The following is a 26,986-nucleotide window of genomic DNA, read 5'->3' as shown; positions in this document are numbered from 1 at the left end:
ATACAACCTCTGAGTTATAATTCTTGCCTAGAAACAGCTTTCTTCCAAAGGAGGATCCTGCCACCTCCCTGCTCTCCTGGAGTGATCCACCGGGATCAGAAAGATGCTCATCAGGAGGCATCCAGCACCCTGGGAATGTGAGGACGGTACAGTCACTGTGTGACTTAGGGCCTTGGTCCCATTCCCTTCCAGCCTCAATGGGCCTGTGAAGACGGAAGCCGAGCCATACATTCAAAGGAAAAAGGAAGAGGGACTCACAATTTTTGAGGACAGATCTGCTGAGAGTCAGGAATCTGGTGGAGCTTTACCCTACTAGTAGTGGAGGGGGCAAGAGAGGGTGAACTACAGATGTGAATATATTTGAGGGGCAGCATGATCTGGAGAGCATGTGGAGAGAAGAAGGAAAATACACACATGTTTCCATTTTGACTGTGAGTCAACGCCGTTTCATGCAGTGGAATAAGTGCCTTGAGGGCTGGGGAAAAAAGGTGTTTGCACCATTTCCATTCAACTGAGTCATGTGCCCCATGAATGGGGTTTGGGGTAAGGGAATGAACTCACCACTGACTCTGTTTCCCGTGTTTCCCATGTTTTCCTGTCCCCTTATTTCCTTGTTTCACATGAGAGAAGAGTGATTTCTTTGAGATCCTGAAGGGTGAGATCAAAGCCACTTGTCTGCCAGACAGGACACTGGACACTGGATCAAGAGAGACAGGAGACCTCCCTGTTCATGTCTGTAAGTCACTTCACTCCTCTTAGTCTCACTTGGAAAATACATATTTGTGTTATGTGTGAGCTTCATTGCTTTGGGGTAGAGTGATGGCACTGCAAACAAACAGGTGGAAACTGAGAGCTTGATGGATGAACCAATGGCCATGGCATGGGCTTCAGTACCTGTGTTTCCTGATGTACCATTCTGGTTGTCAGGCACCTCCCATCTTTCTGTCCCCACTGTCAGGGCACCCCAGGTTCCTGGCTTCTGTCTACATTACTCTAATGTCACAAAGGGCTGGGCTGGAGCAAAGGGGTAAGAAAGGGGGTAAAGAGAGAGCCCCTGGAAAACCTGCTGTTTTCTGCTCTCCTCCCCTGGAGAAGCTGGGGAAAAGGAAGAAAGTCATCATCCTGTTTGTTCTCATTCCATGTGCTGTCATGTTCCCTTACTTCTGGCTGCAGATAACTTCAAGAAAATACTTTTCCATTGAACCTTTGAAAGGTAGGGTGCTGCATAGCATCAAAAACTATTTCTGTGTATTTTGTACAGGACCCTACAGTACCATCCAGGAGATCTCCCTGGGTCCCGGGGGCAGACCTCACCTCAAAACTCTGGGATGACCTTGGGTAAGTCACTGCCCAAAGAGGAGGTGGTCTCACCTGTCAAAGAGGATCACACCAGCCTCTTCTCCCAGCCAGCTAGGTCTGGGCCAGAGAATAAAGTTATTTCTATTCAGAAAAATACTTTGAGTTTCTAGAAGGGAGATATTTTTCCATGTAAGTTCAAGGAATTATTTTAAGAGTCATGCTGCAGGCTCAGAAGAATTCTACATTCAGTCACTATATCTAAGTTCAATTCAGTTAAAAAGTCACTGAGTTCCAGACCCTGGGCAAGGCTTTAGAGATATCTGTTGATGCATGGTAGGATACCTTTGTGGTTAATATCAATGGGCTTTAATACCATACAGTCCTGGGAAGGGCGCTTCCTCTGTCTCCTACTAACCGTGTGACCTAGACAAGTTCCTTAACCTCTCCATGCCTTGAATTTCTGATCCATAAATGGTGATAAAACCTTAAAGGCTGTCGTGAAGATCAAATATGTTAATGTCATTAAAGTAGTTAGCATGGCGTCTGTCACAGAAATATAGGCTACACTGGACCTTCAGTCTCTTGTTCCACCATCTTAATGTTGAGTTCTGGCTCTGGATTTACCTGGTGGTAGTGTAACTCACTTAGACATGTTCTTCTATCTCAAATACATTACTTTTACAAAGGGAAACAAAAGCTAAGCAGTAAATGTTGGGTTGAAAATGCAGATTTTGATAAAGTTTATAAGAATGATCCTACTTCAGTTTGTAGAACTGGTATAAGGATATAAAAAGGCTTGACGACTCTCAATTTTATAAGCCATTTGCATTTATTTAACAAATATTTATGGGGCATCTACTACATGCCAGGCCCCATTCAGCCTATAAATCTTGTCTTCATCTCAGGACTTTTTTCTAGTCTCCAGACCCATGTATCCAATTACCTGTCAGAAATGTGTATCTAGAGCAGTAGTTCTCAAATGGTGGTGATTTTGTTCCCCAGCTCCAGGAGACATGTGGAAATGTCTGAAAACATTTTTGGTAGTCACAACTGGGGGTGCTACTGAAATCTTGTGGGTAGAGGCTAAACATCCCACAATACATAGAACAGCCTTCACAACAAGGAGTACTCTGACCCAAAGTGTCAACAGTGCTGAGGTTGAGAAAACCTGCTCTAGAGCAAGGTAAACGTTACTACCCACCCTATGTGCACAGATTCAGCGTAGAACCCAACTTTGGAATCCAACAACCCTGGATTAGAATAACTATGCTGCCTCTTATCAGGTGTGTCCTTGGAAAATGTATTTAACCTCTCTGAGCCTCGGTAGAGTGTGCCTTGGAGGAGGAATGAGTTGTAACGGGAATACTGATACTTAACTTACAGAACAATTGTAAGAAGTTATAAAAACAGTATGTAGAGTTCTTAACACACTGTCTGGCCAGTAGTAGGCCCTTGAAGTGTTAGTTTCCTTCCTACCCCACTTCTTCACTTCTGCTTCCAAGATTACTTTAACCTAAACTACATAGCCCTAAACAGCATAACTATGTCCTAAAGAGCTTCTGGAACTATGACAACAAGAAGGAATATAACTCACACAGACCCACCTAGTGTTTAAGAGTTGGTGCCACTTTTGTGTTGTAAAGTTGTCTAATGGAGGTGGGCTAGGGGAAAAATTGTCACCCCATTTCCATGGAATCAGTGTACCTTTACTGAGCTCTTATGAGGCCCTCTTGGAGAGTTAACATCAGGAATGCCCACTAACTGGGTATGTGAGTTCATCTTGTGGCTCAGTAAACATAAACACCCAGAGAAGCACAAGCATGATGATGGGTGTTCTGGAGAAAGCAATGGAGCAAAAGGAAGGAAATGTTGGTCCCTAACTATTTTCTGTATGACCCTGGCTAAGATGCGTAACTTCTCCTGGCTTTTGACTCAGTTTTAGGGCATAAGATTTGAATTGATCTTCTATCAGGCCAAATTTGGGTATAAGCCATTTAGCTTCTCTCTTCACAAGCATTCCTGTCATCATTTAAATTCTCATATCCTAGTGTTACTGAAAGATTAGATGAGTGAAACTACTTTACAAGAAATCTGGGACATTCTGAGGCAGAGGGAAAAAAGAGTACTGATGGAACCTCTCAATGGTTCTTAACACTTCCACTCAAGGGGCATATTTGATTTCCTCTTATATTTGGCCACATCTAGTCACATGCCCAAGCCTGATGTCAGTGGGGTGGGATCAGTGAGCCTGGGAGTGATCTCAGGGACCAGCCAATCTGTGTGACCCCACCGTTAGGCATCTTGGTCCAAGGAGCAGTATTTAATCATCTATGATCTTCCTCAACAAGAGAAGTTGTTGAGTGTGTACCCATGAGGGCACAATACTGGGGAAGTGTAAAACTATCATCTTCTAAATGGGAAGCTCCTGGTCATACTGTGGGGAGGGAAAGAGATGGGACCTCACCCCATCCTGCCATTTATCTGAAAAGGTGACATAGGCTCTGTCAGCCTGAGCTTGGTTATCTGTGACTTATCATGATACCTTTCTCACAGTGCTGTCCTGGGCTGTAAGTGAGAAAACCTGTAAAGTACATATGGGACATAGTAAGACTTCAACCAGATTATGGTATCACATATCAGTTCTGGCCCACCGGGCTCCTCCCTCCCAGAGAGGAGGTGAAATTATTCTAATCCAAAGAGCACTACTGCCATAAAGAGCATTTGGAAAGGTAGTAGCAAGAGCTGAAATATATCATAATGTATTAGCTTTAGTGCCAGTTATGAATTATGGGATGAGTTACTTGTGGAAGTTGGGGAAAGAGAAGAAAACCACCATTCTGTCTCCTGTTAAAGTGTATGCTTTCCTGTCCCCTTAGTTTATCATCTAGTTTGACACTAAAGGAAGAGAAGTTTCCCAATGATTCTGAGGTAGAAGAGATAGTACAGAGCAAAATAATGTGGATGCTGGAGAGGAAATTGGAGTCAGGAGACCAGACATATCCCTGACTATAGAACCTCGTTTGAGGCACTCCCTTTGTTCTGGCCTCAGCCCTAACAATATGATGTTCTATACCAGTAGCCTGAGCTTTGGGTCAGAAAACTCAGTTTAAAGCTGGATATCACTGATTAAAGGTTGCACATTTTTTGGTCTGAAGCTCCATGTGGTAGGCAGGATTCTAAGATGATCTCCAATGATTCTCAGACTTGTATAATCCCCTCACCTTTGAGTGTGGGTGGAACCAATGAATATGAAGAGATATCAATTCCATGATTATGGTATGTTATATTGCAAAATGGAGACTATATGGGTGGGCCTGACCTAATCAGACAAGCCATTTAAAGCAGATAATTTTCTCTGGCTGTTTACAGGAGGAGAAGTCAGAGATTCAAAGTACAAGAAAGATTAAATGTGCTGTTGCAAACAAAAAATTTTGCAATTTGTATGGAAACACAAAAGACCCCGAATAGCCAAAGCAATCTTGAGAACGAAAGAAGGAACTGGAGGAATCAGGCTCCCTGACTTCAGACTATACTACAAAGCTACAGTTATCAAGACGGTATGGTACTGGCACAAAAACAGAAAGATAGATCAATGGAACAGGATAGAAAGCCCAGAGATAAACCCATGCACATATGGACACCTTATCTTTGATAAAGGTGGCAGTAATGTACAGTGGAGAAAGGACAGCCTCTTCAATAAGTGGTGCTCGGAAAACTGGACAGGTACATGTAAAAGTATGAGATTAGATCACTCCCTAACACCATACACAAAAATAAGCTCAAAATGGATTAAAGACCTAAATGTAAGGCCAGAAACTATCAAACTCTTAGAGGAAAACATAGGGAGAACACTCTATGACATAAATCACAGCAAGATCCTTTCTGACCCACCTCCTAGAGTAATGGAAATAAAAACAAAAATAAACAAATGGGACCTAATGAAACTTCAAAGCTTTTGCACAGCAAAGGAAACCATAAACAAGACCAAAAGACAACCCTCAGAATGGGAGAAAATATTTGCAAATGAAGCAACTGACAAAGGATTAATCTCCAAAATTTACAAGCAGCTCATGCAGCTCAATAACAAAAAAACAAACAACCCAATCCAAAAATGGGCAGAAGACCTAAATAGACATTTCTCCAAAGAAGATATACAGACTGCCAACAAACACATGAAAGAATGCTCAACATCATTAATCATTAGAGAAATGCAAATCAAAACTACAATGAGATATCATCTCACACCAGTCAGAATGGCCATCATCAAAAAATCTAGAAACAATAAATGCTGGAGAGGGTGTGGAGAAAAGGGAACACTCTTGCACTGCTGCTGGGAATGTGAATTGGTTCAGCCACTATGGAGAACAGTATGGAGGTTCCTTAAAAAACTACAAATAGAACTACCATATGACCCAGCAATCCCACTACTGGGCATATACCCTGAGAAAACCAAAATTCAAAAAGAGTCATGTACCAAAATGTTCATTGCAGCTCTATTTACAATAGCCCGGAGATGGAAACAACCTAAGTGCCCATCATCGGATGAATGGATAAAGAAGATGTGGCACATATATACAATGGAATATTACTCAGCCATAAAAAGAAACGAAATTGAGCTATTTGTAATGAGGTGGATAGACCTAGAGTCTGTCATACAGAGTGAAGTAAGTCAGAAAGAAAAAGACAAATACCGTATGCTAACACATATATATGGAATTTAAGAAAAAAAAATGTCATGAAGAACCTAGGGGTAAGGCAGGAATAAAGACGCAGACCTCCTAGAGAACGGACTTGAGGTTATGGGGAGGGGGAAGGGTGAGCTGTGACGGGGCGAGAGAGAGTCATGGACATATACACACTAACAAACGTAGTAAGGTAGATAGCTAGTGGGAAGCAGCTGCATGGCACAGGGATATTGGCTTGGTGCTTTGTGACAGCCTGGAGGGGTGGGATAGGGAGGGTGGGAGGGAGGGAGACACAAGAGGGAAGAGGTATGGGAACATATGTATATGTATAACTGATTCACTTTGTTATAAAGCAGAAACTAACACACCATTGTAAAGCAATTGTACCCCAATAAAGATGTTAAAAAATAAATAAATAAATAAATAAATGTGCTGTTGCTGGCTCAAAGACAGAGGGGTCCACATGACAAGGAATTAGAGTTGCCTCTAGGAACTGAGAGCACCCTGAGCTGACAGCCACCAGACAGCCAACAGATAATGCACTGTAGTCCTTGACCTTTGTGACAGTTCCAGTGTAGTACTGCTGGGTGGATAAGTCTATCTGATTCTAGGTTCATTAATAGGAAATGTGCCTGTAGATCTAAGCCACTTTCTCAATATCACTTTTATAAGGAGTAAAGTTGATATATTGTTCTTATTCTTTTTTCATATTTCTTAATTGGTTTAGAGCTCAGATGTGGAGCAGTGATGTATTAGGGGTGGGGAAGCCTTTAGAAGCCCAAGAATTTTGGAGCAAGACCATAGGAATAATTGGGAGCCAGCAAGACACAGAAAGGGGAGAGAACTGTGGGCCAATTGTAAGACCCACCTATGAGGGCAGAGCAGAACATGTGCTCCATAAGGGCAACTCACCACAAAGAGTTTTGAAGGGAGCGGGCCTGAGCTGTGCAATTAGTTTCTCCTTCCAGTGTCACTAATCAGGTAAGTCGTTCCTGTGATAGAGAAGAAATGAGTGTATGGAGAGTCTAGAAGTGTTTTGGTCATGGATGCCCCTTCATATAGAAGAAGTTAACAGGAATGGAGGATTAGAATTCCCCAGGACAAACCAATGTATGGTCCAACTGACTAAGTTTCTGCCTACTAAATAACTATAATATTCTAGGCCTGCTTTCTTTAAATAATTCCCAAATTGCCTAAATGGCATTTATTTTGTGTGTTCCTCGATCATTCAGTCACATGATTACAGTCAGTCTCTTAGTTTTCTGCCACAGATGGCTAACTGCTTAGCATGGCCTGTGATTTTACACGTTCACCCTCTGAGGGCTAGTTCACCTTCAAAAACCCTAGGACACCTCCCTGAGTTTTGTTATACTGATACTTCCTTCCTGTCTCATTTTAACACAAAATTCCTGACGACAGGCACATGCCTTGTTACAACAACGTGGGCAGAATTTCGCCAACCGCCCGGGTCCCAGTCTAGTGCCTCTATTTCTCCGGTGGCAGCCTGAAGAGCAAAGGTACTCTGCTTTCGGCGAAATCCAGGGTGTGGATGGATGGCTGTGAAGAGGCATTTCCGATGTGGAGAAACAAGCCTGCGCCTCGCGGTTGCCATAGAAACCTGACGTCAATATGGCGACCGTGACGATTTTTTAATACAGACGGACGCTGCTTGATGAGAGAAGCAGGTTTCGCCTTCAGGTTTTTGGGACTCAGCTGAGAGTGTGGGTCCGTGAGGTGCGGGCTGGGCCGCCCTGGGGTGTGGGGAGATAAAGGGATCCACATCCAAGTCACCTCTTTCCCGCTTTGGGGCTTGGTGCCTCCGCTGTCTCGTAGGTAAAGCCATTGGGGTCCCGCCCAGTCCCAGTGGGTGCGGTGTCCTGCTCCAGGGGTGTCCTGGAGCCACTTTCCTTCTAAAGGCAGGGGCGCGGGAGGTGAAACAGGTAACGACTCTCTGAGCCTCAGCTTTCCCCTCTGTAAAATGGGGATAAGAATGCTTTCCCCACAGGATCGCTGTGAACGTTTAGCGATAACACGTGAATAAGCCGATGGTCCTGTGGTTATTGCAGGAGCATGAATGTCTGTATGAATTCAGGCCACTTCTTATTCCTTTTCCACTTTGTTCTTAGGGGACATATGAGGAAAGGAGAAGAAAAAGGCCCTGGTGGGAAGCTCATTGTACCTTCTGGTGGTTAGGATCACTACCCAGTTGTTTCACTGTCATTGTCACTAACCCAGTGCTTAGCACGGTGCAGGGCACACAGTTACACCAGTAAAGCATGGTAATTGCTGAATCTGTCTCTCCCTGTGCAGCTCCTCATGCCGATGGCCTTGCTCATATCAGGTGTCTGAAGGGGGCAGGTTCTGAGGATCTGTGTCCTGATGGCTTCTGAAGCTTCTACTCCAGATTCAAAGGCAACAGTCTTCAGGAGAACCCAACAGTTCACATCTTTATTTGGTTATGCCGCCTGGCTCAAGTGAGTTCACAGATCTGATAAAAGCATGCTGTGGAATAGCTCTTGTGAGGTTCACATACTAGCCTAAAAGTAGAGAAGCTACTTTGATCTTATCATGGAAGAAAAGTTTTAGCAGGTGGAACTCCATTCTATCAGCAGCTGCATGCTTTGTAATAGCCCTTGAGGTCCATTAGAAATGTCTTATTTTGTCTGAAAGCAATTATTTGTCCAGTCTGAGGGAAGAACTTGATCTTTAACATGCATTTGGAATAAATATACCTAAATTGTTCTCACTGGGTAAATATTATTCAGTGATTCCCATGTTTCTATCAGGTGGTTGTTGAAATATGCATTTGGTTAGAAAGTCTTCCTAGCGATTTGAGATTGTAATATAGTTTCTTCCCTGGAAGCCATGTTTTTATCTATTCTATAATGAAAAGTTTTAAGAAGGCAGAAAATTTCCAAATGTAAGTTTAAAATATGTTTTAAGAATTTATATTTTTAAATAATTACTTTAGAGTGTCTTATTAATCTGCTAAAATAACCAAATACTCTTAAATATAGTTACGTTTACTTTCCCAGTACGTAACAGTTTCAGCTCTTTATTACCTGGCCTCCCTCCCCTCCCTCTGCAGTGTACCGAGGTAACCACTGAACTTCTCTCACTATAGATTAGTTTTCATATCCTGGAATTTTATTCAGATGGAATCATAAAGGTTTTTTTAGTTCATTGGTTTTGGTTTGGCTTCTTTCATTCAGCCTATTTATTTCAGATTTATCCCTTTTGTTGCATGTATCAATAGTTCATTCTTTTTTATTGATGACTAGTATCCCAGTATACAGATATACTGCAATTTGTTTGAAATTTGTTGTTGTTTTTTAATTATACCTCCAGTGAATATTTGTGTATTAGTTTTTGCATGGACATATGCTTTCTTTCCCTCAGGTAAATACTTAAGAGTGCAGTGTCTGGACCATATGGTAGATGTAAGATGAACATTGTTAAGAAACTGCCAAACTGGTTGCACCATTTTTCATTCCCTCCAGGAGTGTGTGAGAGTTCCATCCTCCACAACCTTGCCAATGCTTGGGATGATCAGTCTTTTTAATTTTAGCCACTCTCATGTGGATGTAGTGGTATCAGATTGTAGTTTTAATTTGCAATTCCCTAATGATGTTGTTGAGCATATTTTCATGTGCTTATTTGCTAATTCTATATCTTCTTTGGTGAAATTTCTATTCAAAAATTTCCCCCATTTATTTATTATAGTGTCTTTGTTTTCCTAAATGACTTTTGATAGATTTTCTATATTCTGGATATAGGTCCTTTGTCAGATATGTAATTTGCACATATTTTCTCCCACTCAGTGCCTTGACTTTTCATTCTCACACCAGTATCTTAGGAAGGGCAGTTTTTAACTTAGAAGTCCAGTGTATGTATTAGTTCACTTATGGATTATAGTTTCGGTGTCTCATTTATGAAATCTTCACCTAACCCAGGGTCACAAGGATTTTTCTCCTATATTTCATCTAGAAGGTTGATAGCTTTAGAGTATATTTGGGTCTATGATCCATTTTGAGTGGACTTTTGTGTATAATGTGATATGTGCGTCACAGTTTATATTTGTGTATATAATATCCACTTGTCCCAGCACCGTTTGTTGATAAGACTTATCATTTCTCCACTGAATTGCCTTTGCCTCTTTTTCAAAAATCAGTTTTCCATGTATGTTTGCATCTATTCTTGGACTCTTTATTATTTTCCTTCAATCTGCTTATCTATCTTGATTCCAATACCACACTGCCTTGATTGCCGTAGGTTTATAGTAAGTCTTCAAATCTGGGAGTGTTCATCCTTCAACCTTATTCTTTTTCAAAGTTGTTTTTCATAGTTCATGGCCTCTGCATTTCCACATGAACTTCAGAATTGGCCCATAAATTTCTTTTAAAAAATATTTTCTAAGATTTTTATTGGGATTGCACTGAGTATATAGATCAGTTTAGGGAGAAGTGCCATCTTAACAATACTGAATCTTCTGACCCTTAAAGACAGTTGTCTCTCCATTTATTTAAGTCTTCTTTAATTTTTCTGAGCAATGGTTTGTAGTGTTCAGTACAGGCCTTGCACATTTGTGGACAGATTATCCATAAGTATTTCAGACTTTTTGATGCTATTGTAAAGAGCATTATTTTGTAAATACAGTTTTCAATTACTATATTTTCACTGAACTGTCAGCAGCCAAATGCTTAACAATAGCCATTGCAGGAACTTTTTGGTTGAAAGCACAGGCTACCCTAGGGTGGAAAAGCTACTTAATGCATAACATGCTTTTGACTGTGTTTCTATATCAGCTTTTAGACGTTATTGGCAATGTGCTGAAGCTAGGCAGGAAAATGTCATGGAGATAATTCTACATGACATCTCCAGAAAAATTAGCCACTGAAAGAAAATAGTTACGGTAGCTTTTAACTTCATGTGTGTGGTTAGAATTGAACCAATTTAATTGTGGGGTTCTTCTTTTCTGTCCCCCAGCAAGTCTTCCTCAATGAATTCCTGGGTTATCAGGTGGTGAAACAGACAGAAGGAGAGAGCATGTATGTATATGAGCATGTACGTTTGTATGTATATTGGGGAAGCTGCCAGGAATCTTTATTATAAGGAATACTTGAGATTAATCCTGTGGTCATGTCAGTCCTGTTAACTTCCTAGCACATAACTGGAACCAAATCACAGTGGTTGTTGTTCGTTTTTTTTCCAGCTTCACTTGGCCAGCATGGTTACCATGGTGACTCAGTGACTGCTGTGGGATTTGGCACAGCTTGAACATCATTTTATAATTCTAACCTGAATTATTTATTACTATGATAGTTGTCAAGTGTTGCTTTTCTGATTTGCTCATTCCTTTCCGTTTGTTCATTGAAATTTGACTGGAGGTAGAGCTTTCTCTTCTCTCGGTTTTAATATTTATATCAGTATGACTCATAGATTCCTATTTTGCTCAGAGGGCTACCATCTGATGCTATATTTATTTTGATGCTCAAAATGTCCCAGAATTGGCCAATAGAGGTCGCTTTAAGTTGGCTTCTGTGTCTATTTGACACCGCCTTAGAATTCTTTGAACATGTACTTTGTTCTCTAAACCTGAGTATCTCCTAATGTGTAGAAAGAAAATTATGATCCCCACCTCAGAACATCCCTTTGAGGAACTGAAGAGAAAAAGTCTGATAATTACAGCCTTCAGTGTGTGGCACCTATTAGGCCCTCAGCAATGTTAGTTCCCCATTCCAACTTTGCTTACTTCATTCTGTCAATATGATGCCTCTGGCATTACCATAGTAGCATGACCTCCAGGGAGAGTACTTGGACATGTAACATAAGCAGGGATAAGCGCACATGTCCATGACCTGTGAGCCTCAGTGTCACTGCTGTGTGTGCAGAGGGGGCTGTGTGATGGAGCTGGGGAAGAGGAAGAGCATCACTGCACAGCTTCCAGTGAACTGAGAGGGAGCAGGCAGAACATCCTCACCTCTTCCCCTGTGTTTCATGTACTTTCCCTTCATCTCTCTTTCCTCTCTATTTCATGTGCTGTCTTATCTCCTTACAGTGGAACATCAGAGAAGGGTGTGGACTTCGAGTCCCAGGAGCAGGATCCAATAGAGAAGAACCAAGTGTGATGTCGAGTCTACTAGACAGGTTCCTGGAACAAGAGTGTAAGGTAAGTCACCACCCTTCCCTCCATTGTCTTCTATACATCAGGATAACAGTACTCAATGTTTCTGACCACCCAGGAGTATTGTGGGCTTTAGGTATGAGCCCATGTGGGAAAGCAATCTGTGCTCATAGGTGGGAGGGAAGGACCAGTGCACTTTCAAGTAATAACATTAACAGATACACCCCAGATATCATAGAACTCTGCATGGTAGGCATTAAATTAATGCTACACAAATGTTAGCTGTTTGGGTCAGGATATCTCCAAGTGGGATCCTCAAAGCACTTCATTAAACTCACTTGGGGTCTTGTTAAAAATACCAGATTCCTGGGTCCACCCCAGGTCTGCTGAATCAAAACCAGGGAGGTAGAATGCGAGGTGTCTACATTTTGAGTAACATCTCCGGTGTTTCTGGTATTCATCCCATTTTAAACAGCTCTGCTGCAGATTTGCAACAAACACTTCTTAAAATTTTGAATCCTTTAATGTCTAATTTCCTTGTCAACTTCTCCTGTACCTCAGTCTTAAATATTTGTCTCTGCTCCTATATGTCAAATAGGTAACAGTTCCTTCATGTAAGTAATATTTATTCAGAGATTTATATGTGAAGCACTGAACTAGGCACCGGGGACACAGCACATAGAACAAGACAGGCAAGGTCCCTAGTGACATGCTCTGATTCACGTGCTCTCAAGGCAACTCTGGCTGCTGTGTGGGGAATGGACTGGACAGGGACAGGATAGCTATGGGGATAACCGTTAGGAGAATTTGCAGGGTCCAGGGGAGAGACGAGGGTGGATCGGCCCTGAGCTGCAGTGGTGTGCAGAGGATGGGTGGCCTGGACAGGGCCTGTTGGAGGTAGGGCAGGAGGGGCCTGCAAGTGGGTGTGCACGGGAGGTATGTGAGGATAAGGCAGGATCCTGCATGGGACCTCAGCTTTATGTTTGGCCATGTGCAGAAATGGTGGTGTATTTCCTGAAATCAGTTGTTCCAAGTACTTTGAGATATTCTCATAATTAGTTAGGTATCCAACAGTGGTTAATAGTGAAAGTTAATGATACACAAAATCTAACATTTGATGAATAGGATTCAGTTGTAAGACTATTAAGCTTTATTAAACATATGTGTAAACTATAAAAATATCATATTGTCAGTATTTGTTTAAAGCAGCTAGCATTTAGTGAGCTGTTATTGTGTGCCTCGCACTGTTCTAATGGTTATGTATTAACTCAGTTCTCAAAGCAGCAGCCCATGACGTAGGGACGGTTGTTTTCCCCCTTTTACAGAAGCGGTAACTGAAGTGCAGAGTGGTTCTTTCAATCTCCCAAGATCACAGAGAGCCAGGTATCCCAATATCTCTGCAGTAGAATTTTTAAAATATTGGTATTCAGGGCCATTTATCCTTGTAAAGACCAAAACACAAAGCCATATTTGTTTAGAAACGTTTCGTCTTCTACAGTAAGTACTGTACAATCCCAATTTTATACATAAGGCAATTTCATACATTGAGTGACTATAAGGTGAAGTAAGAGTATTCCAACTCACACAGTTTATAAGTGGCAGAATGACAGTTTGGACCTGGTCTGTCTCCATAGCCCACACTCCTAACCAATACACTTAGGAAGAAGAAGGAGACATTTGTTGAACTATGTCAGCCCATGATGGGTGATGTTAGGTTAGGGCCATCCATATCTCTTTGGGTGGAAACTATGCTTCGTTAGGCATTTTGCCATGTACCAGATGGTATTTATTTAATAAAAAGGTAATGATTATAGGAAAAAAATGTTAAAGATAAACAAAGCCAGACCCTAGTTAAAGTGGTAAGGACATATTTTAATCAGTAATATACTATTATGACAGGGAAAAGAGTCCAGCGTGAACTGACCCCAACTTCAATTTGTACAGAGGTGACTAGGCTTTTCAAAGTGAGCATGAGGGAAAAGGGAGGGGGTAAGTAGTGACCAATACAGCCAGGGAAGTAAAAATTACAAAAAACAGGAAAGGGGTGTTCATCCATGTGAAACCCATTTGGGTTTCTAACTGGCACTTTAATTCAAGTTAGATTTCTACCCTCCCACAGAGTCTGGGAGAGAAGGTCCTCTCCTCCTGTGTTAGCTGGAACAAATAGTAAATTGTCCTGGAAGGCTTGAGTGTTCTCAGACAATCACTTTAAGAGAATTTAGGGTCATCTTAGGGATGCAGCCTTGAGCTGTTAGAAACTACGTTAGTGTTTTGTTCAAGACTATTGGCCAGGTTGAGGCCTGGTTCAAAAGAGAGCTAAGAGGAGTGTAACTAGTGTTTGGTCAAGGAGAGAATCTTTTTCAAGGGCAATAATTATTTATTTATTTATTTTTATTGAAGTAGAGTTGATTTACAATGTTGTGTTTGTTTTGGTGTAAGCAAAGTGATTCAGTTTTATAATTTCAAGGGCAATAATTATTTATTTATTTATTTTTCAAGGGCAACAATTATTTATTTATTTATTTTTATTGAAGTAGAGTTGATTTACAATGTTGTGTTTGTTTTGGTGTAAGCAAAGTGATTCAGTTTTATGCATATATATATATGTATATATTTGTTTCCATATTCTTTTCCATTATGGTGTATTATAAGATATTGAATATAGTTCCCTGTGCTATATGGTAGGACCTTGCTGTTTATCTATTTTATATACAGTAGTTTTTATCTGTTAATCCCAAACTCCTAATTTATCTCTCTCCCCCAACATCCCCTTTGGTAACCATAAGTTTGTTTTCTATGTCTGTGAGTCTATTTCTGTTTCGTAAATAAGTTCATTTATATTATATTTTAGATTCCACATATAAGTGATATCATACAGTATTTGTCTTTTTCTTTCTGACTTACTTTACTTAATATGATAATCTCTAGTTGCATCCATGTTGCTGCAAATGGCATTTTTTCATTCTTTATTATGGCTGAATAGTACTCCATTGTATATATGTACCACATCTTTATCCATTCATAGGTCAATGGGCATTTAGGTTGCTTCAATGTCCTGGCTATTGAAAATAGTGCTGCAATGGACATAGGGGTGCATGTATCTTTTCGAATTATGGTTTTCTCTGGATATATGCCCAGGAGTGGGATTGCTGGATCATATGGTAGCTTTATTTTTAGTTTTTTAAGGAAGCTCCATACTGTTTTCCATAGTGGCTGCACCAATTTACATTCCCACCGAGAGTATAGGAGGGTTCCTTTTTCTCCACACCTTCTGCAGCATTTATTATTATTATTATTATTTTTGCAGTATGCGGGCCTCTTACTGTTGTGGCCTCTCCCGTTGCAGAGCACAGGCTCCGGACGCACAGGCTCAGTGGCCATGGCTCACAGGCCTAGCTGCTCCGCAGCATGTGGGATCTTCCCAGACCGGGGCATGAACCCGTGTCCCCTGCATTGGCAGGCGGACTCTCAACCACTGCGCCACCAGGGAAGTCCAGAATTTATTATTTGTAGACTTTTTAATGATGGCAATTCTTACCAGAGTGAGGTGATATTTCACTGTAGTTTCGATTTACATTTCCCTAATAATTAGCAATGTTGATCATCTTTTCATATGGTTTTTGGCCATCTGTATGTCTTCTTTGGAGAAATGTCTATTTACGTCTTCTGTCAAGGGCAATAATTATAAAAACAAATGGATAAAGGGAATAATAATTATAGTTCCTATGCATTAGACAACTTGGATGTTAAAATAATTACTTGGACTTCCATTATGAATTATTTTCCCTTTTATGAACTCAAGGTGCTTTTCAAATGGGAATCACATTGCTCTGTGCTCTAGGCTTCACTGGTTGGGAGGCAGGGATGGTCTGATAGGTGAGGCCAGAGGAAAAATTCCTGGAACTAGGCAGCATGTACTCTTGAGTATGATTCCTTTTAATCAACATGATGTATGTATGAGTGATTTACGTTACTGTCATCTAGAGTTGTAGATCATTCATTCTCATTAGTGTATAGTATATTATTACATCGTGTGGATATTTCATAATATATGTATCTGAACTTTTTATGATGGCCATTCTGAGTGTTGTCAGGTGATACCTCATTGTAGTTTTCATTTGCATTCCTCTAATGATTAGTGATGTTGAGCACCCTTTCATGTATTTGTTGACAATCTGTATATCTTCTTTTTTAGAGAAATGTCTATTTAGGTCTTCTGCCCATTTTTGAATTGGGTTGATTGATTTTTTGTTATTGAGCTGCATGAGCTGCTTGTAAATTTTGGAGATTAATCCTTTGTCAGTTGCTTCATTTGCAAATATTTTCTCCCATTCTGAGGGTTGTCTTTTGGTCTTGTTTATGGTTTCCTTTGCTGTGCAAAAGCTTTGAAGTTTCATTAGGTCCCATTTGTTTATTTTTGTTTTTATTTCCATTACTCTAGGAGGTGGGTCAGAAAGGATCTTGCTGTGATTTATGTCATAGAGTGTTCTCCCTATGTTTTCCTCTAAGAGTTTGATAGTTTCTGGCCTTACATTTAGGTCTTTAATCCATTTTGAGTTTATTTTTGTGTATGGTGTTAGGAAGTGTTCTAATTTCATTCTTTTACATGTAGCTGTCCAGTTTTCCCAGCACCACTTACTGAAGAGGCTATCTTTTCTCCATTGTATATTCTTACCTCCTTTGTCAAAGATAAGGTGACCATACTGTGTGGGTTTATCTCTGGGCTTTCTATCCTGTTCCATTGGTCTATCCTTCTGTTTTTGTGCCAGTACCATACTGTCTTGATTACTGTAACTTTGTAGAATAGTCTGAAGTCAGGGAGCCTGATTCCTTCAGCTCTGTTTATCTTTCTCAAGATTGCTTTGGCTATTTGGGGTCTTTTCTGTTTCCAAACAAATTGTAAAACTTCTTGTTCTAGTTCTGTGAAAAATGCCATTGGTAATTTGATAGGGATCACATTGAATCTGTAGATTGCTTTGGGTAGTATAGTCATTTTCACAGTATTCATTCTTCCAATCCAATCACATGGTGTACCTCTTCATCTGTTTGCATCATCTTTAATTTCTTTCCTCAGTATCTTAAGTTTTCTGCGTAAAGGTCTTTTGCCTCCTTAAGTAGGTTTATTCCTAGGTATTTTATTCTTTTTGTTGCAATGGTAAATGAGAATGTTCCCTTAATTTCTCTTTCAGATTTTTCGTTGTTAGTGTAAAGGAATGCAAGAGATTTCTGTGCATTAATTTTGTATCCTGCTACTTTACCAAATTCATTGATTAGCTATAGTAGTTTTCTGGTGGCATCTTTAGGATTTTCTATGTATAGCAGCATGTCATCTGCAAACAGTGACAGTTTTACTTCTTCTTTTCCTATTTGTATTCCTTTTATTTCTTTATCTTCTCTGATCACTGTGGCTAAAACTTCCAAAACTATGTTGAAAAATAGTGGTGAGAGTCAGCACACTTGTCTTCTTCCTGATCTTAGTGGAAATAGTTTCAGTTTTTCACCATTGAGAATGAATTTGGCTGTGGGTTTATTATATATGACTTTTATTATATTGAGGTAGGTTCCCTCTCTGCCCACTTTCTGGAGAGTTTTTATCATAAATGGTGTTGAATTTTGTCAGAAGCTTCTTGTACATCTACTGAGATGATCATATGGTTTTTATCCTTCAGTTTGTTAGTATGGTGTATCACATTGATTGATTTGCATATATTGAAGAATTCTTGCATTGCTGGGATAAACCCCATTTGATCATGGTGTATGATCCTTTTAGTGTGCGGTTGGATTCTGTTTGCTAGTATTTTGTTGAGGATTTTTGCATCTATGTTCATCAGTGATATTGGCCTGTAGTTTTCTTTTTTGGTGACATCTTTGTCTGGTTTTGGGGTCAGGGTGATGGTGGCCTCATAGAATGAGTTTGGGAGTGTTCCTCCCTCTGCTATATTTTGGAAGAGCTTGAGAGGATGGGTGTTAGCTCTTCACTAAATGTTTGATAGAGTTCACCTGTGAATCCGTCTGGCCCTGGGCTTTTGTTTGTTGGAAAATTTTTAATCACAGTCTCAATTTCAGTGCTTGTGATTGGTCTGTTCATATTTTCTATTTCTTCCTGGTTCAGTCTTGGAGGGTTTTACTTTTCTAAGACTTTGTCCATTTCTTCCAGGTTGTCCATTTTATTGGCATATAGTTGCGTGTAGTAGTCCCTCATGATCCTTTGTACTTCTGCAGTGTCAGTTGTTACTTCTCCTTTTTCATTTCTAATTCTGTTGATTTGAGTCTTCTGCCTTTTTCTCCTGATAAGTCTGCCTAATGGTTTATCAATTTTCTTTATCTTCTCAAAGAACCAGACGTTAGTTTTATTGATCTTTGCTATTGTTTTCTTCATTTGTTTTTCATTTATTTCTGATCTGATCTTTATGATTTCTTTCCTTCTGCTAAATTTGGGGGTTTTTGTTCTTGTTTCTCTAATTGCTTTAGATGTAAGGTTAGGTTGTTTATTTGAGATGTTTCTTCTTTCTTGGGGTAGGATTATATTGCTATAAACTTCCCTCTTAGAACTGCTTTTCCTGCATCCCATAGGTTTTGAGTCATCGTGTTTTCATTGTCATTTGTTTCTAGGTGTTTTTTGACTTCCTCTTTGATTTCTTAAGTGACCTTTTAGTTATTTAGTAGCTTATTGTTTAGCTTCCATGTGTTTGTGTTTTTTACAGTTTTTTTTCCTGTAATTGATATCTAGTCTCATAGTGTTGTGGTCAGAAAAGATGCTTGATATGATTTCAATTTTCTTAAATTTACCAAGGCTTGATTTGTGACTCAAGGTGTGATCTATCCTGGAGAATGTTCCGTTTGCACTTGAGAAGAAAGTGTATTCTGTTGATTTTGGATGGAATGTACTGTAAATATTGATTAAGTCAATTTGGTCTAATTGTCATTTAAAACTTGTGTTTCCTTATTTATTTCCTGTTTGGATGGTCTTTCCATTGGTGAAAGTGGAGTGTTAAAGTCCCCAAATATTACTGTGTTACTGTCGGTTTCCCCTTTTATGGTGTTAGCATTTTCCTTATGTTTTGAGGTGCTCCTATGTTGGGTGTGTAAATATTTACAATTGTTATATCTTCTTCTTGGATTGATTCCTCGATCATTATATAGTGTTCTTCCTTGTCTCTTGTCTTTATTTTAAAGTCTATTTTGTCTGATATGAGTATTCCTCCTCCAGCTTTCTTTTGATTTCAATTTGCATGGAATATCTTTTTCCATCCCCTCACTTTCAGTCTGTATGAGTCCCTAGATCTGAAGTGGGTCTCTTGTAGACAGCATATATATGGGTCTTGTTTTTGTATCCAGTCAGCCAGTCTGTGTCTTTTGGTTGGAACATTTAATGCATTTATATTTAAGGTAATTATTGATATGTATGTTCCTATTACCATTTTCTTAATTGTTTTGGGTTTGTGGGTTTTTTTTAATTTATTAAATTTATTTATTTTTGGCTGTGTTGGGTCTTTGTTGCTGTGCATGGTCTTTCTCTAGTTGTGGCGGGGGTTGTCCCTCTTCATTGTGGTGTGCAGCCTTGTCATTGTGTTGGCTTCTCTTGTTGTGGAGCATGGGCTCTAGGCACGCTTGGGCTTCAGTAGTTGTGTTGCATGGGCTCAGTAGTTGTGGCTCGCCGGCTCTAGAGTACAGGCTCAGTAGTTGTGGTGCACGGGCTTAGTTGCTCCACAGCATGTGGGATCTTTCCAGACCAGGGCTCAAACGCGAGTCCCCTGTATTGGCAGGTGGATTCTTAACCACTGCACCACCAGGGAAGCCCCTTGGGTTTGTTTTTATAGGGCTTTTCTTTCTCTTGTGTTTCCTGCCTAGAGAAGTTCCTTTAGTTTTGGTTGTAAAGCTGTTTTGGTGGTGCTGAATTCTCTTAACTTTTGCTTGTCTCTAAAGCTTTTGATTTCTCCATCGAATCAGAATGAGATCCTTGCTGGGTAGAGTAATCTTGGTTGTAGGTTTTTCCCTTTCATCACTTTAAATATGTCCTGCCACTCCCTTCTGGCCTGCCAAGTTTCTGATGAAAGATCAGCTGTTAACCTCATGCGAATTCCAGTGTATGTTATTTGTTGCTTTTCCCTTGCTGCTTTTAATAATTTTTCTTTGTGTTTAATGTTTGCTAGTTTGATTAATATGTGTCTCGGTGTGTTTCTCCTTGGGTTTATCCTGTATGGGACTCCCTGCACTTTCTGGACGTGATTGAGTATTTCCTTTCCCATGTTGGGGAAGTTTTCGACTATATTCTCTTCAAATATTTTCTCAGACCCTTTCATTTTTCTTCTTCTCCTGGGATGCCTATAATGCTAATGTTGGTGCCCTTAATGTTGTCCCAGAGGTCTCTAGACTGTCGTCCATTCTTTTCATTCTTTTTTCTTTATCCTGCTCTGTGGCAGTTATTTCCACCATTCTATCTTCTAGCTCACTTATCCGTTCTTCTGCCTCGGTTATTCTGATATTGATTCCTTCTAGAGTATTTTTTCATTTATTGTGTTGTTCATTACTGTTTATTTGCTCTTTAGTTCTTCTAGTTCCTTGTTAAACATTTCTTGTATTTATTCTATTTCCGAGATTTTGGATCATCTTTACTATCATTACTCTGAATTCTTTTTCAGATAGATTGCCTATTTCCTCTTCATTTATTTGGTTTTGTGGGTTTTTATCTTGCTCCTTTGTCTGCAAGATATTTCTCTGTCTTCTCTTTTTGCCTAACTTACAGTATTTGAGGTCTCCTTTCCCTAGGCTGAAGAGGTGTAGTTCCTCTTGCTTCTGTTCTCTGCCCCCGGTGGTGGGGTTGACCCAGTGTGTTGTGTAGGCTTCCTGATGGGAGGGCTGGCTGCCTGTGTTCTGGTGGGTGGAGCTAAGTCTTTTCTCTCTGATGAGCAGGGCCCGTATCAGGTGGTGAGTTTTGGGGTGTTTGTGAGCTTAGTATGACTTTAGATAGTCTGTGTGCTGATGGGTGTGTTTGTGTTCCTGTCCCTCTTGCTGTTTGGTGTGAGGTGTCCAGCGCTGGGAGTTGCAGGCAGTTGGGTGGAGCTGGGTCTTGGATTCAGAGAGAGGCCTCCATGAGAGCCCTCAGTGATTAATCTTCCCTGGGGCCAGGAATTCTCTACTGTTCCAGCGTCCTGGACTTGGTGCTCCCACCCCAGATCCTCAGGCCCAACTTCCGGTCGAGGAACCAAGACCCCACAAGTCACTCGTCCTGGCAGTAAAGGGGATTAAAAAAATGAGTAACAAAAACCCAGACAAATGGTAAAAAGTAGACTCAAACCAACAGAAAAAAGGAAACACACACACACACACACACACACACACAAGAAACAAAAACAGAACCAAATAAAACAGAAAGCAAGAGAACAACCACAAAAACAAAAGAACCAAAGAACGAAATCACCAATTTAAAAGAAAAGTAAAAAAAAACAAAAAAAAACAAAAACGAAACCAAAGCAGAGTACCAACTGATATGTGAAGCTAAGAAAAAACAAACTGACAAAAATGATTTTAAAAAATTAAAAAAAGAGAAAGGGGAAACAAGACAGAGCAATAGAAAAGCAATGCAGAAATAGAAACATAAAAAATAAAAAAAAATATATATTAAAGAATGAAAAAAAAGACAAAAAAGCCCCTAGAGAAATGGTAAAAACGAAATCAAACAAACAAAAAGAGAAACAAGGAAACACACACATGCAAAAGAAACAAAAACAGAACCAAATAAGACAAAAAGCGAGAGAACCACCAGACAAACAGAACCCCCAAACAAAATCAAACAATTTGAGTCAGAACTCAGAAAAACACAAAACCTAAAAACAAAACCATAGCAGTGTGCCAATTGAAGAATAAAGCAAGGAAACAGAATAATCTGATAAAACTGATTTTAAAAAAATAAAATAAAATGAAAAGGGAAAAAACACAGAACAACAGAAGAGGAAAGTAGAAATGGAAATATATAAAAAATTAAAATATGTTATAAAACACGAAGATCTCAAAAGACTGAATAAAAATTTTTTTTAATATGAAAACAGGGACTTCCCTGGTGGCGCAGTGGTTATGAATCTGCCTGCCAATGCAGGCGACATGGGTTAGAGCCCATGACCAGGAAGATCCCACACGCCACGGAGCAACTAAACCCATGTGCCACAACTAATGAGTCTGCGCTCTAGAGCCTGCGAGCTACAACTACTGAGCCTGTGTGCCACAACTACTAAAGCTCGCACACCTAGAGTATGTGCTTCGTAACAAAAGAAGCCACTGCAATGAGAAACCCACACACCGCAATGAAGAGTAGCCCCCGCTCGCCGTAACTAGAGAAAGCCCGCATGCAGCAATGAAGACCCAAGGCAGCCAAAAGTAAATAAATAAGTAAACAAATACTAAAACAGCAACAAACAAAAAACAAAAAAGAGTGCTTATATAAATTAAGTATACTTTTTTCAGAAGTATAGAAACTAACTGAAATATTTTTCAAATTCAAGTGATCTAGGTTAATCTTTAGTAAATAAAAAGCTAAATTTGTTGGTTTAATTAAAATAAACACATCAGAGTAATCATTATTAAATATAATGCAGATATACAACTTTCATTTTATCTGGGTATAGTAGTCATAAGTTCAAGTTATCTGTTACAGAATTTGTTGGCAAGAAAAATAAATTAAGATTCTTTAAAACGTGGCAACAGGTCCAAAATGGAGTCACTTATGGTAAGCCCCACCAAACCAAGACTTCATTACTGTTTTGGCTTTCCCAGAAATGGAACCTTATACCAGTCAATCAGGAATTGCCTGATCAGCACTTGTTTGGTAATCTGCCTAATAGATCTCTTCTGTCCTCTGAAGAAAAGTAATCTGGCAATAACCAATCTACTTTGTTGCCTATATAACCTCCTTATTCCTACTCTCTTCCATGTATAAGTCATTTTCTACAGCTCTTCAGAGCTACTTTCTATCTACTAGATTGGATACTGCCCAATTCATAAGTCACTGAATAAAGCCAATAAGATCTTTAAAATATATTCAGTTGAATTTTGTTTTTTAATAAGATGATGGTTAGCTGTTTAATGCCTCATGAAATTTTCATGAGTAATCTAACATAATTGTTAAGAATAAGTAAATTAAATAGAGGTAAGTAAAAGTTTACAAATGAACATTTCAATAATAACTATGCTTTATGGTATATCTACTTAAAAATAGTCTCCAAAATCTTTTTGGTAACTTGAAACCTTAAAGTAACTAAATTAAGTTAAATGATGAATATTCATTGAATATCTAGATAATTTCCATATAAGATAATATACTGAAACATTGGTTACTGAACATAGGCTTACCTACTTTTTATTACAGAGGAACCAAAGATATTTGGGTCAATTAGTCAATATATTTTATGGCAAATTAAAAAAATTTACTATGAAGAGGAATATACTTCTAGAAATTATGAAATGTATCTATAAATTTGCTAATCCACAGAATGGTAATGTAACAGGCAGTCCACGATTACTTCTTGGTTTTAACTAGAAATTAAGAATTCTAAGGGTTAAGAATTCTTATCAGTGTATGTAATTAAAACTTTCAAAGTAATAAGGGCAAAAGAAAACAACTGTTTATGAAAAGTGGGTAAGGATATTAGAATGTGTTTTTTGAATAAGGAAAGATATGAAGGACATGTTTTTTTCCTGAGGGAAAAGGAAAGTAATTTTGTCCTAAAGTAGACTGGCTGGTTGTTCCAGAATGAAAGAGAAGAGAAAATACAGTACAAAACCTGAATGTATAGAAGGTTTGTGGAAAAGGACTCTTGAGAAAATAATTGTATGTGTGGTCAAGCTTGTTAAATTGGAATGAATTTATTTTTGTTTTTAAAGAGTGAGTCTTAATATCAAAATTACATTGGTGTAAAATCAGAATTTGGTTTTCTCTCTGTTAAAAAAAAACATTTTCTTGGACTATTGGTCTTATCTTGATAAGCTGTTGGGAAAGGTTTTTCTTTACCTTTTCGTAGTCTGCCTGGTCAACAAAGATTTTATGTCATGCCAAAATGATTTCCTCTGCTTCTTGTTGTCTTTATCAGGTCTTTGGTTACTTGGGAAAACTGAGTCTTCTCGATATTAAAAGTGTGAAGTTTTCTTCACAACTATGTCACCTTCTGTATTTGCCTTTAAAATCTTCTATTGTCACTTTGGTTAAATAAATAATTAGTTATTTCATAATGATCTATGATCCTATTTAATCAAATGCTCAAACCTTTTGACATTTTTGACAACTTCCCAAAACCAAATTATGAATGGAATCTTTTTAACCTTAAATTAACTTTGAGATTTCCCAGAGGGCTTCCGGAAAATCTCAAAGGTTTTGTCTCTCACCTGGTAAGATGTTAAAATTATTAGGTTTATTGGATATGGTGAAATACATGGGAAGCATTGTCAAATAAGTGATACTAAACCTTCTTAGGTTATATCTGTATGGATATATGTTTTTAATATGTGTTCCAGAAATTGTGTGAAAGTCCTAGAAATCTAGTATGTCCTCGTATAATGTTATCAGTCATAATTCTGGTTATTATCTTGATATGTGTTATGTCACATAAATAACCAAATTTCATAGTCAATTTCATTATAATAAACTCTCATCAGGTATTTAATCATGGGCATTTAAAATGTTTTTTGTCATTTACAGACAGTTGTTGTTTTACTCTGATGCTTTTGCAAAAGTGATTCATCTTCAGAGAGATTCATGGAGAAAACTCTGAAAAGTACTATAGAATACAGGTTTCTGAAAAGTTTAAGGACATACTACTGACTGGGTAAGAATTTCCAGAGCTCTAATGGAAAAACTAGATTCAAGTAGAACAAGAATTAATAACATGGGTTGAATGAACTGATGGGGATGATTATAATTTTTATGACTTTTTATGTGAAACACTGCTGGTTCTTTAATGTTTTTATTTACAAGTTTAAAGAAACCTTTTTCTTTTAAGCTGTCTATGATGTATAGCAATTTGATAAAGTATATCTTTGTAAACAGAATTGAAACATTTCATTTTTCTCCGTATCTGATCCCTCCAGAATTAGGAAATTTGTTGAGTGTTCTTATTTTCATGGCTATTTAGTTATTTGTATAAATTCAGTAAGAATCTGTTTTTAGAATACAATTTGAAACATTGTTTATATTATGGCTTTGACAGAATATCATAATTCAGAATATGCATAGAATATAGACCACACAACTTTAAGGAACTGAGGCTGACTTTATGGAGCCAGTAAAGCCTCTTGGAAAACCAGCCTGTTACCTTGCTTGCTGCGTTCCCAGCAGCTTTCCCAGGTAAGGAAGGAAGGTCTCTTCCTGCAGGCCCGGAAACCTCAAGAAATTGAGGAGACTTCAAGAAGAAAGGAATTAACCCAGATCTATAGGTATTGTAGGCAAAGTTTGATGGCAAGTCTCAGGCTTGGCTTCTTAGCCTCAAGAGTCTTTTAAATGTCCAACTGAGATTCCTTATAAAAAGTTCCAGCAAAGAAAAATTTAAAATAGCCTCTGTGGCCAGTCACTACTCTTGCTACAGTTATGTAAACATCAGGCCAAGTTTAATGACACTAGACCTGTTTTGCAAACAAATTGGTCTTACTGTGGTTATCTTTAATAGAAGTGAGAGAGTGGTTGTAGAGAGAAGAAGATGTTTAGTAAAAAAGTGTAAGACATCCTTGTGGATATCAGGTTCTATTCATGTTCATTATCTTTGAGGTTTTGTTATCTACCTGTAAATTGGACTGGATCCTGAATTCTTCCAGTTTCCTCAGATACTGGCTACAACTCTCCAAACTAACACTTCCAATTTTCTCCCACCCTTCTGACCTGAAATCAATAAGAACAAAGACTTCCTTTCAACCTCCTTGAAAGGGATCATACCATGTCCCCCTCACTATCCAGATAGCAGCCAAACTGCAGGCACTCGAATCTTGACCCAAGATTCAAGAGTCAAGTTTCAGGAATCACTTCCAGACTCTTGAAACTGCATAAGGGCTGGAGATCTAAACTTAAAATTGACTAGGGAGGTTCCTCAGCATCTTGAGGCATCTAGAGGTGGACAGCTCTCCCAAGATCACAGATCAAGATCCTCATCTCCAATATGAAACTCTTATTCCTCTTGCCTTTTTGGTACTTGCTTTTTCTCTCTGTTAATGCATGGGAAGACAATGCCTCTTAACTCTGGCAACTATTGCTGAATACAAGAAAAAGGCCATAGTTATACAACAGAGTCCCTAGACTTTTCTTGCTAAGATGGCTTTAGGTAAGAGATTTCCTTTAGATTACTTATTAGCTGAACAAGGAGCAGTCTGTGCCATAACAAATACCTATTGTGGTACCTGGATAAACACCTCTGGTATTGTAGCCAATACAAGGAATTAACAAACAAGACACTTAGCTAAAACAAGTTGATGCCTTTCCAGGTACATTCTTTGATTTATTTGATGCCAACTGATTTGGTTCATGGGGGCCCTAGCTAAAGAGTATACATTACTCTCTTGGTATTATCCTCCTGATAGTCATCATTGTAGTCTCCCTGGTGCTCTGTGTTCTCTCAAAGGTCTTAAATGCATGTTCACAGCCATCAGATGGTCTCACTGTGCTTGAAGAAACAGGAACAAGATGAACAATGAGATAAATAGCAAAAGTAATTCTTCTGTGGACCTGATATCATAATCTACAAGTTTTCATGGTGAGACAGGAACAATTTTGATTGTGACTGAGAGTGCCACTCATACCAAAAGGTGGAATTGTTAAAGTAATTAAACAAGGGGGCCATTAGAGGTGGCCCTAATGCCATGGTGGCCCATGTAAGCAAACCAAAATCTAAGCCTGTAAATGCCT

General features: G+C 39.0%; 2 long non-coding RNA genes across 2 annotated transcripts; both read left to right on the top strand.

Moving 5' to 3' along the window:
• The first annotated feature begins 629 nt into the window (after positions 1 to 629).
• On the top strand, positions 630 to 4,893 carry LOC307180152. Its single transcript, XR_013825689.1, has 3 exons — positions 630 to 736; positions 1,262 to 1,338; positions 4,669 to 4,893. It is a non-coding gene; the product is annotated as an uncharacterized lncRNA (long non-coding RNA).
• A 3,418-nt stretch (positions 4,894 to 8,311) lies between these two features.
• Positions 8,312 to 25,733, top strand: LOC307180709. The gene is made up of 4 exons (XR_013825762.1): positions 8,312 to 8,458; positions 10,971 to 11,032; positions 12,043 to 12,153; positions 24,797 to 25,733. It is a non-coding gene; the product is annotated as an uncharacterized lncRNA (long non-coding RNA).
• Positions 25,734 to 26,986: the final 1,253 nt, after the last annotated feature.

Source organism: Stenella coeruleoalba (genome assembly GCF_951394435.1).
Source record: "Stenella coeruleoalba genome assembly, chromosome: X".
NCBI classification, from domain to species: domain Eukaryota; kingdom Metazoa; phylum Chordata; class Mammalia; order Artiodactyla; family Delphinidae; genus Stenella; species Stenella coeruleoalba.
The sequence above is the reverse complement of the archived record's forward strand: the minus strand, read 5'-3'. Positions and strand labels throughout refer to the sequence as shown.